Genomic DNA, 14,067 nt, shown 5'->3' with positions numbered 1-14,067 from the left:
ATCCTCTTCCGTAGGCCGCGGCTCCGCAGTGGATGGTTGAGGACCTTCCGTCGCGCTCCTGTGACGTCGGCGTCTGCTGGGCTCCTTCCAGGACCTTACGCAACGTCCGGACGTGAGGCGGGGCTTCAGTTCTCGCGGGCTTTTCGGAGTCCACGCCCCTCTTCTTCCCGCGCGGCGTCCCCAAGATGGCGCCCAACGGCGGGAAAACTCCACAGATGGCGGGAAGAAGGCTGAAAATGGCGCCGGATGGCGGGAATCTTCACCACAGGTAAGTTTGAAAAGTCTCTTTTTCAGGCACGCAGTACCCGGTGGTTGCGGGCACGAAATCCTGCCGACTACGCCAAAGGTTGACGCGCCCCTGGGCCTGTGTCGCGCTGCGTTGCGCACGCGGGAGCTTACCCGGAGCCAGATCTCTTGAGGGTTGTAGTCTCGTGGCGGTGATCCGGTCCGTGCCCAGGGAGTCAGACTAAGTGGCGCTGTATCAGCGGTAGATGATGGACGACTACGCCACCCGTTGAATGCAGCTATGGAGCTGCCGCTGCAGGGCAGACCGCTGAGGCCGGTGGAAGGATGGTGCAGCGTGGATGGTATAACCCCCAACGGGAGGGGTATGGCCTCAGGGCAGCCGACGTGGATGATGGGGGTAGCAGGAACCACTCAGAGACGATGCGGTGTAGTTCAGGGTCTTTACTGGTGACAAAGATAGACCCTCCCGGAGTACTGGCTAGCGGTTGGGGCCTGGTCAGTCCTTGAGCAGATGGGATCTCCCCTGGCCAGGTGGAGTTGTAGGCCTCCCAAACTAACGATACTCTTCTGGCTACCTTGCTAGAAGCGAGTATAAGTAGCCCACGTCCCTGAGTGTACCGTGTGGTGCTCACCCGTATGGCCGGTGACTCGGGGCCTTCTAGTAGCTTCCGCTCCACGACAGCGGTGCTGGCCCCATGCATGTGACCGTGCCTTCGGGTTTCTTGGCCAGAGGACCTGAAATCCCCTGCCTGACGGATTCTGCTGCTGGGTAGGAGTTAGTCCCCACAGCCTCGGACTCCGGGTCCGGTAAGAAATCTTCTCAGTCAGGGCGAGCTCTGCAGCTGCCAGCCCCTGACTCCTTGTAACACTGCTCCCACAGAGCTCCTGTTGTTTCTTCCCATAGCTGCTTCTTTTCTCTGTCTCTACTTCTGGCATGGCCCAGGAGCTGGGCCCAGCCGGAGCCACAGCTCCCTGTCAGCCCTCCTGACTGAACTCTCCCTCTGAACTCTCTAACCCTGCCTCAGCCCCAGGTTTATATAGGGGAAGTCCTTCCCCTCCCAGGACTGGGCAGGAGGTGTGGCATGCATAGGATTCCTGACCAAGAGACCTCCCACCTGCTCTCAGACATAACATTGCATTACTGTGGAAACCAGACCCCTGGGGTGCCACACTGTCACCTGCAGGAATTTTGACTGTGGGGTGGCGCTATTTTCTTATTCCCGATCGCTATTTTAAAACGGTGATGCGGGATTAAGGCCCCTTAGCGGCCGCCGTTTTTATACATATCGGTGGTTGTTAAGGGGTTGAACCCAAAAGAGCGTTTTGCTTGTTCATCTGGTGATCGGCAGCCTGTTCTCACTGCTGGATTATCGGGAAATGAGCGTTCCCAGGAATCTTGTTTCTAGATAATTGTGCAGCGTAAATGCACCTTTATACTCCTGACATAAACCTCTAACAGTAAGACTATCGGAGGTGAACAGAAGTTAATCTTTATTGTGTGTTTTTTTACAACTTTGTATCTTTGTTTGAACACTAAACATTAGCGTATTTTTCTCAGCACCTGCTCTTTCCTGACCTTCAGGATCAAAGTCTGAAGTTAGATTGTATACTTTCCCTTGCCGATTTGTATAATGTAAAGGGTTAGGATTCCAAATCCAGATTGACTATATCTCCTTTATATTTTTCTACAGCTTGACCAATAAATCAGATGAAGAAGTCAAAGGTTTACACAGGCACAGACCTATACAGCTTCATAGGGCATAAACTGTCGGACCTCCGTACACTGCCATAGAGGCTCTAGTGGGCTTCAGGCTGTGTACATACACAGATATTGTTCCCTTAGTATGGACTCCATGATGCCATAGTTGTATACATTTCCCATGATTTTTGCAACAGCAGGGATATGGAGGTAAAGCATAGGCTACATATACCTGTATAGCAGCCCTAATATGGCTCTATACAATACAAAGCCAAAAATATGGTCAAATGCATCTTAGGGCAAAATAATAACATTAGAAAAAGAAAAACAATTCGTAAGAAATATTATTTTAGGGGAAACATCGGTGAGCATCAGTGTATGCTGTACAGGGCTGCCACTAGGAATTTCAGGACCCAATCCGCCCAGGCTCCACCCCAGCTCCACCTGCAGAATCCCCTTAGCAGCCTCCCCCTCAGCAGCCTCCCCTCAGCAAAATCTCCTCAGCAGCCTCCCCTCAGCAGAATTCCCTCACTAGCCTCACCTCGGCAGAATCCCCTCACCAGCCTTCCCTCAGCAGCCTCACCTCAGCAGAATCCCCTCACCAGCCTCCCCTCAGCAAAATCCCCTCACCAGCCTCCCCTCAGCAAAATCCCCTCAGCAGAATCCCCACACCAGCCTCACCTCAGCAGAATCCCCTCACCAGCCTCTCCTCACTAGCCTCACCTCAGCAGAATCCCCTCACCAGCCTCACCTCAGCAGAATCTCCTCACCAGCCTCTCCTCACTAGCCTCACCTCAGCAAAATCCCCTCAGCAGAATCCCCCTCACCAGCCTCACCTCAGCAGAATCTCCTCACCAGCCTCTCCTCACCAGCCTCACCTCAGCAGAATCCCCTCACCAGCCTCTCCTCAGCAGAATCCCCTCACCAGCTTCCCCTCAGCAGAATCCCCTCACCAGCCTCCCCTCAGCAGAATCCCCTCACCAGCTTCCCCTCAGCAGAACCCCCTCACCAGCTTCTCCTCAGCAGAATCCCCTCACCAGCCTCCCCTCAGCAGAATCCCCTTCACCAGCCTCCCCTCAGCAGAACCCCTTCACCAGCCTCCCCTCAGCAGAATCCCCTCACCAGCCTCCCCTCACCAGCCTCACCTCAGCAGAATCCCCTCACCAGCCTCCCCTAAGCAGAATCCCCTCACCAGCCTCCCCTCACCAGCCTCACCTCAGCAGAATCCCCTCACCAGCCGACCCTCAGCAGAATCCCTTCAGCAGCCTCCTCACTATCACACACACACACACTGCCTTGCCTGACCGCCCACTGCTGTCCCCGCAACTCATCGTATGCTGCTCTGCTCCGGATTGAAGATGAGTGCACAGCATGTCACATGACCGGAGTCAGGACCATGATGCGCCCGGCCGCTCATTTCCATCCGCCAGGTGCATCATGCGCCGAACTGTTGTACCTAAGGCTGTGTGCACACGATGCGTTTTTAATGCGTTTCCGCAGCTGCAGGACGCTGGTAGAAGGGCAACAATGTTCCCCAATGATAATCCGCATGTGCTGTGCCCATGCTGCAGATTTTTCCGCAGCGTTTATGCTGCGCTCAAAAATCCGCAGCATGTCCATTAATTTTGCGGAAACGCGGCGTTTTCGCCGCCATTGACTTGCATTAGAACGCGCCAATTCCGCAAGACTGCATTTGTACTTGCGTTATTGGCGCGTTCTAATGTGCGGATGGTACCCGAGTGTGGAGGACAGGAGACTCTCCTCCACACCCAGGTACCATAAAAAAGCTGTAAAAACAAGAATAAAATAAAAAATAAAGATTATATTCACCTTCTGACGGCCCCCGGTCTCCTTCCCTCTGCTCGCATGCAAGACTGAATGACCTTCGGTGACGTCACAGTCATGTGACCGCAGGCCCTTCAGCGCAGTGTCTCGCGATATCCCGGCAGCCAGGAACAAGCCAGGAACGAACGCGGCAGCACACGCCGGGCCATCGGAGGGTAAGTATAGCTTTATTTTTTAATTTTTAAACATTCTTATACGGTCACACTATATAAATCCATGCCGGTTGCATGGATTTATATAGTGTGACCAAGTTGTCAAGCACTTTCCAAGTGATGCTAAAATCGCCTGGAAAGCGCTTGTCAATCCGCATGCGGAAACGCATGTATTCCGCAGGAAAAATGGAATGTACAATCCGCATGCGTTTTTTCTGCCAGGGAGAAGCAGAAATGATGCAGAAATTTTCTGCTTCATTTCTGCATCGTGTGCACATACCCTAAGAGGCCCGGTAAGCAGAAGCAAAGAGAGGGGTCACCCGGCCCCATACAGTAGAAGGGCAGTAATACCCTGATGGTGGCCATGATGCTGTAAGTAACTTGAATACTAGCACACAATTGCGTGGTAATGTGTGATTCCCAGGTGCCCAGTCCATCAACATTTACATTACTAGCCTCACTGCTCTTGGTTGTGCCTTTTCCTATCTCTCAACCTGCTGGTTTTAGGATGCTAACCCCATATTACTCACCAGTCGGTTGTTAATGGAGCAGAAACTGTACACAAAGCTTACTGCAAACTATTCTGGAACACATAAGGGAGTAGTCCTAGGTGTGTACTTTGTCATCTACTGTAAAACTATTCTTTCTTTTCTAACCTTTAACTCCTTCAATATCTATTTTGGTCCTAATGTTCTAGCATTTATTTAGTTCAGTTTTTTAGAGCGGTGTAATAGTACAGCATAAGTCCTCCAAGGACTCCTGCCTCTGCTACTATTATGGCATGGGTCATCAAGGGGTGAAAATTTAATATTTTTAATCTTGTTGTTGGTTGAAATAGAAAAAAAGGGAACAAAATTATATTATAATAGTGTTAAATGAATAAAGTTTTTACCCCTTCACCCTCAGCCTGTTTGTACCTTCCTAACCAGGCCAATTTTGTAAATTCTGACCAATAATAAAAGTGGAAAAATGAGCTTGGCGCAATACAATGGCAGATTTGCAATTTTCACTCAGCAACATCCACTGCTGCTTGTTTCTGGAAAATACCCTTGTAGTCAAAGTCATCACTACACCTGTAGATAAATTCCAAGAGGGGTATACTTTCCAAAATGGGGTCACTTGAGGGGGATTCTGCTCTTCTGGCTCTTAGGAGCTCTTTATTTGTCTACAACAAAATGTTTGTGATAAAAATGTAATTATTTTTTCTTCACTACCCAATGGTATAACATTCTGTTACACACCCGTGGTGTTAATATGATCACTGAACTCTTAGGCTGGGTGCCCATGTAGCGTTTTTCAAGCGTTTATGCTGCGGAATTTCCGTAGCGGAAACGCTTGTGAAACGCTAGGTAATCCGCACCCCATAGTCCCCAAGGGGATTCCGCATGCTCTATGCACATGCTGCGGATTTTTCCGCAGCGTTTATGCTGCGTACAAAAATCCGCAGCATGTCATTTAATTTTGCGGAAGCGCTGCGGAACTCCCGCCATTGACTTGCATTGAAACGCATAGAAACCCCGACTGTACATTTGTATGCGTCTCTATGTGCGGATGGTACCCAGTTCTGGAGGAGAGGAGACTCTCATCCAGACCTGGGTACCATTGTACCTGTAAAAAAAGAATAAAATAACAAATAAAGTTTATACTCACCTGTCCAGCGGCTTCTCTCTGAATGCCGGCATCGCTTGAGGACCTGCGGTGACGTCACAGTCATGTGACCGCAGGCCCTTCACCGCTCTGTCTCGCGATATGCCGGCAGCCGGGAACCAGACACGAACGAGCGCTGCTGCACACACCGGGGCCTCGGGGGTGAGTATAGCTTTATTTGTTTTAATTTTTACGGTTCACACTGTATAAATCCATGCCGTTTGCATGGATTTATATAGTGTGACCTAGTTGTCAAGCACTTTCCAAGTGATGCTATCGCCTGGAAAGCGCTTGTCAATCTGCATGCGGAAACGCATGTGAATCCGCATGTATTCTGCAGGAAAAACGCATGCACAATCTGCATGCGTTTTTTCTGCCAGGGAGATGCAGAAATGCTGCAGAAATTTTCTGCTTCATTTCTGCATCGTGGGCACATAGCCTTAGATTAGTTCATTGAAAGGTGTAGTTTGTAAAATGGGGTCACTTATGGAGGAATTCTGCTGTTCTGGCACCTCACAGGCTCTTCCAGTGGGTCATGGCACCCGCAAACCAAAACCGCTAAATCTGCAGCACAATATAGCTCTCCTTCCCTTCCGAGCTTTCCACTGTGCCTGAAAAGTATTGGTCGATTACATATAGGGTATTGGCGCACTCAGGAGAAATTGCACAACAAACTGAGAGGTCCATTTTTCCTATTAGCCCTTATAAAAATTAAAAACTTGGGGCTAAAACAACATTTTAGTGGTAAAAATTAAATTATTGTCTCTTCTTCCACCCAATGGTATAAAATTCTGCGAGGCACATGTGCTGTCAACATGCTCATTGCACCCCTAGATGAATTCAATGGGGGGTGGTTTGTAAAATGGGGTGACTTATGGAGGGCTCCGCTGTTCTGGAACCTCCGTGGCTTTGCCAATGTGACATGGCACCCTCAAAACATTCCAGCAAAATCTGAACTCCAATATTGCATTGTGCCTCAAAAGTAGGTTTTGACCATCTATGGGGTATTGGCATACTCAGGAGAAATTGCGTAACAAATTGTACCGTTCATTTTCTCCTATTATCCCTTTTGAAAATTAAAAACTTGGGGTCAAAGCAACATTTTAGTCAATAAAGGTAATTTTCCATTTACTTAGCCCAATGTTATGCAATTCTGTGCATCGCCTGAGGATTAAAAATGCTCACTACACCCCTAGATGAATTCCTTGAAAGGTGTTGTTTCCAAATAGGGTCACTTGTTGAGGTTTCTACTATTTTGGCATGTCAGGGGCTCTTCAAATGTCACATGGCATCTGCAATCTATTCCAGCCAAAATTGCACTTCAGATTTAAATTGGCGCTTCCTTTCTGAGCCCTGTTAAAGCAACATTTTTGCGGGAAAAAATGATTTTTTCATTTTCACAGCTCAATGTTATAAAATTCCGTGAAGCGCCTGTGGGTTCAAGATGCTCATTACACCTCTAGATAAGTTCCTTGAAGGGTATAGTTTCCAAAATGACATCACTTGGTGGAGGGGGGTTTCCACTGTTTAGGCACATCAGGGACTCTGCAAACGCGACATGGTGTTCACTATCTATTCCAGCCAATTTTGCGCTCCAAAAGTCAAATGATGCTCCTTCCTTCACGAGCCCTGCAGTGCACCCAAACAGTAGTTTTCTACCACGTATAGAGCATCGGTGAAATTGCACAACAAATTGCACCATCCATTTTCTCCTGTAACCCTTGTGAAAAGGAAAAATATGGGACTAAAGCAAAATTTGCTTGTGGGAAAAATTTTATGTATAATTTATTCTGTGAAGCACCTAAAGGGTTCATAAACTTCTTGAATGTGATTTTGAGCACTTTGAGGGGTACAGTTTTTAAAATGGTGTCACTTTGGGCATTTTCTGTCACATAGTCCCCTCAAAGTCACTTCAAAATAAAAAAAAAGATAATTTTGCAAATTTTGTTTGAAAAATGAAAAAACAAATTGCTGATTAACTTTTAACCCTTCTAACTTTCGAACAAAAACATAGTTTAAAAAATGATGCTGATGTAAAGTAGTCATGTGGTAAATATTATTTATTATCTATTTTATCTAGTGTAAGATAAGTGTAGTGTAAGAACATAAAAATTGAAAGTTTGAAAATTAAATAAATGCAAGTCATATTGACCAAAATTTACCACTAATATTAAATACAACATGTCACTAAAAAAATATCTCAGAATCACTGGAAAATGTTGAAGTGTTCCAGAGTTATTACTTCATAAAGTGACATTGGTCAGTTGTAAAATTTGGCTTGGTCATGAAGGTGAAAACAGGCGTTGGGGTGAAGGGATTAAAAATAAAATAATAATGACACGGCCCCTTCCTCACCGGACCTAAATCCTATTGAGAACTTGTGGGCCCCTCTTAAATGGGAGATTTACAATGAAGGAAAACAGTTCATCTCTCTGAACAGTGTCGGGGAGGCAGTGGTTGGAGCTGCCCAAAAAGTTGATAGTCAATAAATTAAGAAACTGACAGACTCCATGGATGGAGCTCATGGGTTTATTGAAAAGAAGGCGGCTATATTGGTCACTGATATATATTTTTTTAAATGTCAGAAATGTATTTTGTACATGTTGAGTTGTTTGGTTATTATTCTCACTTTAAGAGATGAAAACAAACAAATGAGATGGTAAAATTTACATTTTTCATTTAGTTGCATAATAATTCTGCCCACTAATATTTGCCCAAAAATTCTGCACACACAGATACAACAAAACCTCACTTTTACTTTCTTAAATATTCAGGTTTATTAACCTTTTGTATTAGCCAATAGCACTGTAGTTGTTCAATAATAAAGTTAATCATCAAAAATACCAATTGTGCACACAGTGTAGACCACCTCTAGCTAATCCTAGACGATAGCCTAAAACCTCATTCAGACGTAAATTTTTCAAGTACATGTTCTGCTTGTGTTTTTCATGGACAGAACGTGTACCCATTATAGTTTGTGGAACTGTTTGCATGACGATGGTTTGGGTTTGATTTGATTGTCTACAAGTCTACATGTCAGATTTTAATCTGAGTCACTTATCAAACTTCCACATTTAAATCAATGGGTCCTTGAAGAAAAATGACAGCACGCAACGCAGATGCCCTCCGTGTGTCATCCGAGTGCTGTCTCCTTTTACTGTTTAATGAGATGGAAAATCTTGGAACTGTTTTTCTTTTCTTTTTTTTTTCATACAGGGAAAACAAATACCACACTGATGGTAAAAAACCGACACGGACCAAAAATGGATAAAAATTGTATCTATTCCCCTGATGAAATATGGTCCATTGTTTCTTTAATGCAAAAAAAGTTGTCTGAATGAGGAGTAAGGGCGGTTTTATGCCACGTGACTTGCGACATTAAACAACCGCCAGTCAGCTAGATATTTGCTAATCTGTGGTCGTTTAATAGCCTGTTTACACAGGCATACCGCATTTCCTATGCACATGTTCAGTAATAGACCTTTATGTGCACACAGACTGCCATTGTTCTCAGCAGGACATGTCCGTTTTACAAAGGATGATGTGCTGCTGAGAACAATGATTTTTAACCTGCTTAAAAATAATTTTATCCAACAAATAAGCATTTTGCTCGTTCGTCGAGTGATTAGAGGCCTCTATTTACACTACCCGATTTTCAGAAAAGAACACTCTTTCATAATAAGCTTGCTGTGTACATCCAGCTTAAAGGGTTATACTCAAGTTTTACAGTTATCCCCTACCTGTTGGATAGCGGATAACTTTCTGATCACTGAGGATCCATTCTCTGGGGTCCTCAGCGATCAGACGAACCTGAGCTCTAAAGAGCCTAGTATGAATGGATCGATGGTCGATCATGTACACTGCCACTCTGTTCATTCTTAACAGGATCTCTGGAGATTGATGAGTGCTGCGCTCTGCTGGTCTTTGGCATTCTCATTACCCTGAATGGAGCCGCAATGCGCATGATTTACCTCTGCTCCATTCCAGTCCATGGGACTCTTCAGAGCCTTGGTTCTTGGGTTTGGTGTGGGCGGCATCAGCAGGGCCGGCCCGAGAGATTACGGCGCCCTAGGCGAAACTATTTTGTTGCGCCCCTACTATTCTTGGCAGTAGATGAAAACTTGGGATATAAATTTAGGAGCAAAATAAACCACAACAACAATGATTAATTAACTCTCTCCTAACTCTTTAATCTTCTGAGAAGTTGTATAGGACAAATATATACAAAGTAATCAATAACACAAAACAAAAACGACCATAGGTAATTAAAATTTTTGTTTCCTTGCCTTTTTTTTTTTGAAAAGGATGACACTAAGTCACCGAGATTAATTTGTTTAGCAACTTCAGATTCTATCGAAATTGTTGCCAACCCAACCAACCTCTCTTGCGTCATATTTGCCCTTAAATATGTTTTAATTAGCTTTAGTTTTGAGAAGCTTCTCTCTCCTGAGGCCACAGACACAGGCAGAGTCAAAAGAATTCTTAGAGCCACCACCAGGTTGGGGACACTTTCTTTCAAGTCAGATTTAAGCAAAAGTTCAAGAACGTCTTTTAGTGATGAATCTTCTGGAACACGTCTTGACATTGCCTGCAGTTCACCAAATAGCTCTATGGCATCGATGTCTTTTACTTCGTTGTGTGTAAGAGACTTTTCCAGAGCTTTACACTTATCCAGAAAAAATTTGCTTGGTTTTCCCTCAAGTGAACGGATGTGGTCCAAAAATCCAAATTTTAATTCCATTTCTTTCAGCTGAGTGAACCGCTCATCAACTGAATTTATAGCAGTATCTAAGATCGCAAAGTAAAAGTTAATTTTGAAACTCTGTTTCTCATCTCTTATGGGCTCATCTTTCCCTTCATAAGAGAACTGTCTGTTTTTTTTCTTTAAACGTTTTGGTGCAGAACTTGACTCAAAATTAGCTGGTATGCCAAGGTCTTCTGAGATTTCCCTCGCATCAACTAACAGCTTCTCAAACTCTTCATAGCTTCTTAATGATTGCAGATATTTCTTTATTTTGTCAAGGTGTTGGGAAGCAGCAGCTAAATCAAATTCTTGAGACTGAAGTAACTTACTTGTCAAATTGATTTCGTACAAAATGTTGAACCATACTAGAACAGATGTAACAAAAGAAAAGGTTCCAACTTGTTTAGCAAGACCTTGAGCTTCTAGCCAGGAGACATTTCCAGAGCTTCCTGTGAGACTAATATTTTCTGCTATGTCCATTAGGGCATCATGGACTTCGCTCAATTGGTAACAGAGGGGGGCCAGAGCATCAATTCTACTTTCCCACCTTGTTTCACTTAGTGGTTTTAGAGTCAGAGATGGCAAATGACGCACGAGTACTTCCCAACGCTGAGTTGATGAAGAGAAAAATACGTAGAGATTTTGAACTAACAGGAAAAAAGTTGTCGCTCCAAAACAACATTTAGCGGCATCGTTGACAACTAAGTTTAGAGAATGGGAGCTGCAAGCCACAAAGAATGCACGTGGGTTTATGTCCAAAATTCGTCTTTGTAGTCCAATGTTTTTTCCCTTCATGTTGCTCCCATTGTCGTAGCCTTGCCCTCGTAAGTTGTCCACAGAGAGCGACAGTTCTTCAAATTTGTTCAAGACAGCGGCTGTCAAACCACCTCCAGTTGTATCAGAAACAGGAATGAATCCCAAGAAGTGCTCTTTAATTTCAAACTTTTTGTCTTCTGATGTGGAAACAAACCGAACAATGATAGTCATTTGTTCAACATGAGACTGTTAGAACCTTGCTGTTAGGTTTTTTTTCCTTTGCTGGTCACATGACCTTGTTGGCCTATTTAATCCTGCTCCGCCCTTCTGGCTTTGCTGGACTTCATTGTATATCTACTTTCTAGCTAGCCTGTGCTCTGTATCTAACTCTGTTAGTTTGCTTGGTCTACGGACCTCTAGGTTCTATCTATTTTGTTTGTTCGTCTGTCTGCTACTATTTCTGTTAGGAGGTGTCCCATATTCCTCCCAGTCCTTAGTACTTGTAGGGATTCCCTCCCCAAATCTATAGGTCTCCGTACAGACTAGATTAGGACTTTAGCAGGTCTGATCGCAGGATCAGGTTCCCTGTTACATCGTAGGGATTCAGCTGAGTCTTATAGTAGGGACAGATCTCCTCTCTTTCCTTAGCTTTGGTAGCAGAACATAACAGAGACACGTCAGAGGTACAATCCAGCACTACAGAAAAGTATTTTGCAGTTTTGACATCGTCAAGAATCTTTTCCTGAATACTGTTACTTAGCAGTTGAATCATCTCATTCTGTATTGTTTTTCCCAAATAATGTGCATGAATCTCTTTGTCCCGGATTTTCCGAATGTGCTCACACATGACGGGATCGAACATAGCCAAATACTCCACAAATTTCAAAAAGTTCCCATTATTAGATGCAAACAATGCATCATTTGATCCACGGAACGCTAAGTTTTGCGTACCTAGTACCCTCAATAGAGCTATCAACCTTTCTAAAATTTGATGCCAGTATTTTTCTTGCTCTTCAATTTTGTGTAAGTGTTCTTCGTCAATGGTCTTGTTCATCTTAAGTCTATTTTCGAGTTCCTTCCATTTTTGAAAGCTAATCATGTGATCTTTGCTTTTTTCGTGGCTGGCTAAAATAACAGATATGTTTTTCCAGTCATTTACGCCATCAGTACCTAAGGCTGAGCTTTTGATGATTCCTAGTTGAAGTGATGAGTCTGGAAACAACGTGCAGCAAAAACAAAAAACTGAATTTTTCTGAATAGAATACGTTAGCCAATTGCGTTCAAGACTTTCACCATTGACAAGACGACGTTTATAGTGAACACAATAAAATTTTCTACGATTAGTGTCCAAAGGAAAATCGAAATCTTTAACTTGTGTGGGGCCGAGTTTTACTAAATCTAGGCGTAAGTCATCATTGATTACGGTCCACGTAGCGGGATCGTCCAAATAGTCTTTGCGTAGTATTTCTATAGATGTACCAGCCTCCATGTCAGTACTGGTACTTTGATCAGATCTACCACCAGATATTGATGGTTGTAGTTCACTATTTTCAGCATGAGAAACAAATTCTATTTCCACATTCGATATTTCCGAGGCAACAGAAGCCTGTTGTTCCAACGTTTGGAATTCCGCATCTTCATTTCTATTGCTTAGATATTTTAAAAATGACCCTTTGATTTTTGAAAGTGATTTCTCCTCCTCAGCTTTTCTTTTACGGTTCTGAAACCCCGAAAGTTTTTTCTTCTTATCAGCCATGACTCGTTACAACACACAGCATTTACCTAAAAGTTAACGCGCCGATTAAAATTGTTATCTGAACATTATATAATACGATTTTACTTTTAAGACAAAAACCACAAATTTCTTTAACAATTTCCAATGTTTCCAATATTTTTGAAAATCAAAACAATATACCTACCTCGCAGCGCCTAACACTTTAGAACCTAGGCCAAAAATTTACTAAAAACCTCCTATTTTCTATTTGCATTCATGAAACCTCATGGAACAATGAATCTAATGAATATACAAAATAACAGCAATGGCTCACATGATAAAGCATGCAAACAGTAGAGGCATACCTCGAAAATATTATAATCGCGCGCGCCGATATGCAAAAAACATAGATACTATCTCCCTTGCCTTAGCTGGCCTGACTGGCAGTCCAGGCAGTCTACGCCAATGCGTCAAAACAGACTCCTCCCACTAGCCGCATCGACTGCTGATGACATCTATCAATATAATGCCAACTAGTACCTAGTACTTAAAGTCCAAACTACGTATAAATAGGCCATATGGTACACCTACCTTTTAAGTATATGTATTTTTTTCTCTCGGGCGTCCCCTTAGTGTAGTGTGTGCATTTTTGGTTGTTTGCTTTGCTTTGCCAACATTTGAAAACTTAGGAGCAAAATAAACGCGCGGGATCAAACACCTGTCAGCAGACGATGCAAACGACTCACGTCCATAGTTTAGCGCCTCCTTTCCGTGCGTAAATTGAAGCTCAACGGTTTTTCTTTTAAATTTATGGTAAAAAAATTTATGTACACTTTTCTTTCCATCCCTAAAACTTTTTGCCTTTTGAAATGATTTTATATAATTTTTTCTATTTTTTCTCTGGCGCCCCCTTAGGGTCGGCGCCCTAGGCGGCCGCCTAGTTCACCTATACGTTTGGGCCGGCCCTGCCCATCAGTCGGACCTCCAGCAATTGGAAGGTTATCGCCTATCTCATGGAGAGGGAATAACTTTCAAACTTGAGGATACCTCTTTAACGTACCTATCCAGTGGTTATTTTTTATTTTACTGCTGCAGTGGTGTCACTAAGTTCCTTGCCCCTGGTATAATATTCGCCAGCCTCTGCATTCATCTGTTACTGGCGCTGCTCCGGTCCATATTCTGTAGGTTGTGACCTGCCAGATTGCTCCAGTGTTTACTGGGCAATCCAGAAGTTACTACTCAATGTAAGTCTATGAGAGGCAGA

Source organism: Phyllobates terribilis, unplaced genomic scaffold, assembly GCF_046119375.1.
Source record: "Phyllobates terribilis strain yellow unplaced genomic scaffold, ASM4611937v1 Scaffold_2__4_contigs__length_985480577, whole genome shotgun sequence".
Taxonomy (NCBI): domain Eukaryota; kingdom Metazoa; phylum Chordata; class Amphibia; order Anura; family Dendrobatidae; genus Phyllobates; species Phyllobates terribilis.
The sequence above is the reverse complement of the archived record's forward strand: the minus strand, read 5'-3'. Positions refer to the sequence as shown.